The sequence below is a fragment of the Lactuca virosa genome, chromosome 4 (genome assembly GCF_052849685.1).
Source record: "Lactuca virosa cultivar CGN04683 chromosome 4, Lactuca_virosa_CGN04683_v6, whole genome shotgun sequence".
In the NCBI taxonomy this organism is placed as follows: domain Eukaryota; kingdom Viridiplantae; phylum Streptophyta; class Magnoliopsida; order Asterales; family Asteraceae; genus Lactuca; species Lactuca virosa.
Genome location: NC_136429.1, coordinates 517,023,744 through 517,029,038, shown reverse-complemented (window position 1 = coordinate 517,029,038; position 5,295 = coordinate 517,023,744). Strand labels below are relative to the sequence as shown.

General features: G+C 30.2%; 1 long non-coding RNA gene across 1 annotated transcript; it reads left to right on the top strand.

Annotated features, from left to right (window-relative positions):
* The first annotated feature begins 603 nt into the window (after positions 1–603).
* On the top strand, positions 604–4,991 carry LOC145109414 (uncharacterized). The gene is made up of 5 exons (XR_013709004.1): positions 604–754; positions 3,281–3,417; positions 3,493–3,696; positions 3,799–3,891; positions 4,444–4,991. It is a non-coding gene; the product is annotated as an uncharacterized LOC145109414 (long non-coding RNA).
* Positions 4,992–5,295: the final 304 nt, after the last annotated feature.

Genomic DNA, 5,295 nt, shown 5'->3' with positions numbered 1-5,295 from the left:
GAGTCTAATGCAACCTTTTAGATGCAACCTTTTAACAATAGTTGCATTTGATTATAAAGAAGATTCTGTCCAACAAAAAGGTTGCATTAAAAGATTTATTGCAACCTTTGTTTATAAAAGTTGCAAGTTATATTAAAAATTGAAACTTTTATTAAAAAAAAGTTGCTAATTATATTTAACATTGTAACTTTTTCCTAAAAGGTTGCGAATTTAATTAAAAATTGCAACTTTTATTACAAATGTTGCATTGTTAAGAATGCAACTTTTAGTATAAAGGTCCATGTTTTATAATTTTGCAATATAAATCGTAAAATAAAATAAACAAAATTTAATTAAAACATTGCTATATATAATTTAAATATAACATCCAAGATATTAATTATTATTATCAAATAAACATCAAATTTTCTTTAAATATATTTTTCATATATTTATATATATGACCTAATTTCATTTTCCCTCTCAATAAATAACATTTTATTTTAATTCCTGCAATTTTTTTAGTTTCCAATAGGGAGTTGATATATCAACTTTTTTATTTTATCCTTCCACTTAATAGAAAATTAGTTTTCCAACTATACCCTTTTTGTTAAATTAGAAAAAATATGAAGAGAGAGAAAAGAATCAGAAACGGCTTTAGCTAATATCCTTCCTAATCTGCTTTCAAGAATCCCGTTCTTTTATCGCCGTTCGCCGCTCCTTCTTCGCAGGTCACTGATCACGGTCCTTCTTCACCTCTCGCCGGCCACTCTTGGTACTTCTCTGGTCTTCGCTGCTTTAATTATTGTTGATTTCATATTTTTAGTCATCAGGCTTAAAGAACAAAGCATCTTACAAGTTTGATTATAGTCTGGATTAATTGATTAGAATGTCTTCTGATTCATCTCTTTCGTCAACCAAAACACGGTTACACGGTATACGCAATGACATCTTATATTTCAACCGATGTCATACTCCTCTCAACCCTAATTCGCGAATCAGGCAATCAATTCCATTGTAGGTAGCAGGCTCACAGTGCCATTCATTGGCACCATTCATCTCGTTTCCACAGTTTCGGTTAACACCATTGAAGGCTCCAAGGCTTAGTTATCTTCGTACCTGTTCTAAATTCAAGGAAAGCGAGAAAAGCTAACTGGAATTTCATTTAACCTAATCGATTCCAAGCAATTATGTCTCTACGATTTGACTTGTTAAATCTTTTCTCTACTCTCGGTTAATCTTCCACAGGTGCCAAGAGGCGGAATACCCTCATCTAATTGCCAATTTCATCAAATCTTCTTGCTTAAGTCTGTCTACCCAAACCGGGTATGACCTTATACCTTTTTTGGTCAAACTATTCTTCTACTCAATATAATTCAGTTGATTTTTGATTCGGAGCATAGCTAATTGAATTTATTTAGGGGTTGAGGGTTTGATATTAGGCCGATTAACTTAAAGTAGTTTTTTTTTCCATTAATGACCTGATGATATCCGAGAGATATCTTGTTGAAATTTTGAAGTATTTATTGAATGACCCAAATTAGTTTACTACTCATTAGACATGTATTTGTGGAATTTGCAATTTGGTTGATGAAAATTCAATAGTTTATTTATTTCAAGAGAAGCATGTGTATAATTACTATAAGGTATGAAATCAATACGATCAACTTGGCTATGGGAATCAACTTGACAGAAAAAATCAACATGGCTGCCATAGACACGGTTTATTCAGTCTAATTATAACATTATTTGCCAATTTAACACTTTTATAAACTATAACAATTAAACCAGCCATTTATAGAAAGTTAAATTAACAAACTTATATATAATGATGTTCTGTTTAGTTTTGTTATAGACTAAAATAATAGAAATGAAACTAAAGGGGCTGAATCTGGAATTTCCAGACTTGTAGATACAGAAAATACAGGGATCTGTCTATCCCTGATCAAATTAAGTACACAAATGATATATTAATAGAAGATGTAGGTGGGTCCAGTGGAAGTTAAACATTAAGATGGTCACTTCAAAAATCAAAACCATATCTTTTACGATTAACACTACTATGTGAAAGGTCTTGCTTCATATTTAAAGCACATGTAAAAGTAATTGGCTTTCCATCAGCATGTGCACTTTTGAATCTATGTTAACATCAAATCTCCGCAAATGCGAATGTAACCCTCAATAGATAATCAAAGCTGCAAATGAACAAAGAAATTTAGAATTAAAGTATCAAGTAAACATATATATAAAATAAACAAACAATGGAAAAAAATAAAAATAAAATAAATTGTCTACGTGTGAGACCACATAACCATATAGTCTTTAGTGAGCTTATGTAGCAAACCAACAATACCCAATGGTCTATATTTTTTTCTTGCAAATCTATGACCTGTAATCCTTTTCTGCAACAAACTATCAAATTATTAACCGTCAATGTGCATGGCATATAGAATTAAAAGGCTTTCATTAAAAAGCTGTCTAATTTTGGAGAATTGGGACTCCTTGGCTGCAATGTTCCAATTATGGAATCTACTGAAAATAGAAAAAAAAATGAATACATGATACAAGAGATAATGTTTGGGTGTTTTTCGGTTGTTTGAAGTTATAATAGTACCTTTTCAAGAGAGTATTTGGAAATTTTTGTTTTTATAAGGTAGTAATAGAAAAAATCATAGTAAAACAAAGGTATAATAGTAATTTCAATGTACCTTTCGATAATTAGTTTTGTTGCAGCTAGTATGTAACTAAATATTTGACCTCTAAATGATCAGATAACAAAAGTAGGTTACTCAAAACAAATTATTTAAGGTCTAAATGCAAGAAATAACAACGTACCAAATGACCCCTGAATTAAAAAGTACCAAACAGCCCCTGCATTTAAAAAGGTACCAAATAGCCACTGTATCTAAAAAATTACCAAACAACCCCCTAAATTAAAAAGTACCAAACTACCCCTGCATTTAAAAAAGTACCAAACAGACTCTGTATCTAAAAAATTACCAAACAACCCCTTGAATTAAAAATTACCAAACATCCCCTACATTAAAAAAAGTACCAAACAACCCATGCATTTAAAAAAGTACCAAACTACCCCTACATTTAGGTTCTTCTGATGTTTCTTACCCAAAAACAATCTGGCTTCTAACTAGTAGATCTTTATTCTTTACTATAGTTTAATGTTGCTATTAACTTCAGGGTACTAACAATAATTTAATATTTACTTTTCTTTTACATTTTTGTAATAAGTTAGTTTAACTCTTAACAATAATATTAATATTTACCCGTTGGACCGGTAACAAAGGGGAAGGACGTAGTAGGAAAATTCTCTCGGTTTTTGGGTACAATAGCTCGTACCCATAGTTATGCACCATTGACATGTACTTCATGACACAAAGTTCCACATAAAGATCAGATATCGGAGTATGTCTTATACTCCTGGTAAGTTTTTAAGTAGCTTTATTCTTCTATCTTCTTTTATTTTCCTTTCATTTTACTAATTACTAATTTTTTAAGGGAAAATATGATGTGCCCGATGATGCTAATAGTTGGGTTCTTAGGACAATTGGAAATTCATATAAGGTATACAAATGTAGGTTCAAGAAAAAAACACTCCTATCAATTTAAGTACAGTAAACCAGATGAAAGAATCGACCTGAATGCATTTCTCAAGAAGAGTTCTCAAAACTATTAGTTTTATGGAATAAAAAAGATGTGGCGGTAATTTCATAAACATTTTCTTTATTACTAGTGTTTGTTAATATTTTAGTTGTCTTTTGGTGTATTTTGTCAATTTAATTATATATATTAATGTGTGTGTAGAAACGTTGTTCGCGGGCAAAAGAAATACGCAGGTCTCTAAAAAATATGCACAAGGCTTGTCCAAAAAGTTTTGCTAGAATTTGTGACGAGATGGTAATTAATGTCTTCTTTTTGCTTGTGATTTGTGTTTTTATTTTCCCACACTTTGATACTTTTTGTTTGATATCTATGTTATCATGAGTATAGAAAAATGAAGATCCAAACAAGGAATTCCCCACTCTAACTCAAATGTTTGAACGTACACGTAAAAGGACATATGGGCGTGTATATGTTGATACATATGATGACACGGCAAATAAAATTGTAGTTTTGTATTTCAATTTACAATAGGTTTTTCATTTTGATAGTAAACTACCTTTTTAGACGTTGAAATGCAGTTTTGTAGACGTTGAAATGCAGTTTTTTAGACGTTAAAATGCAGTTTTTTTAGACGTTAAAATGCAATTTTTTTAGATGTTAAAATGCAATTTTTTTACATAAAAACAGTCTTTTGATAGCAGATTTTTGGACATCACATAGCTGTCTTTTACACAATTAAAAAACTGTTTTTTTACATTAAAATGCAGTTTTTTTTACAATATAAACAACTTTTTAATGGTAGATGCTTTAGTAAAACTATCCTATTCATTTTTAATAATCTTGTAGGAACAAATGAAGAAGTACGAACATCGAGAAGATGAAAGTGATGTCGTAGATCCTTATATGATTATGATGAAAAAAGAGTGATGGATATCGTCGACTTTCTGGTAGAGGCGTTAGTAATAGATTGATAAAAAAAGTGGGTGGTGGTGATGCATCATACATGATTCCGGCGGGACTTATGGAATCATTCAAAGCAAATGAACTTGAAAGAAATAAGTTGATTGAAATGCGGAAAGAGATTCAAGAGGACCATGAAAAAAAACAGGCCGAATTAGAAGCTATGCGAATAGATATTAAAAACTAACAAGAAAACTTTGAAGCCATGATGTGAAAGTTGGCGGAACAACAACCTAGAGAATGTCGATAGTTGCTAATATGATTTATCGTCTATGTTTAATACACGTCTTGAATGTTTTTAATACTCTTTTTTTGTGATTATAGTTGACAACTTTGTGTTGACTTTGATTTATGGTTGTTATTTTGAATTTAGACATGTCAATGGAGACCATAAAATTATATAATATATTTATGTTATTATTGATTTTGTGTAATTTTAGTGGTAATGAATATTTGTAGCAATGTAGTAAACATATGCAACGTCTATATGATTAGGAAAAAAATGTCGCATTGAAATTTGAAAAATTTACAAAAAGAAAGTTGCATTTAACTGTAAACAAGGTTGCATTTTTTGCAATTAAAAACATAACAAAGGTTGCATATGTCGTATACAAAGGTTGCAATTCTTTACTAGAAACATAATAAAGGTTGTAATTGATTATAAAAAAGTTGCATTTTCATAACTAAAATAGTTAAAAAAAGTTGCATCTAAGTGTAAAAAAGTTGCATATGAGCATT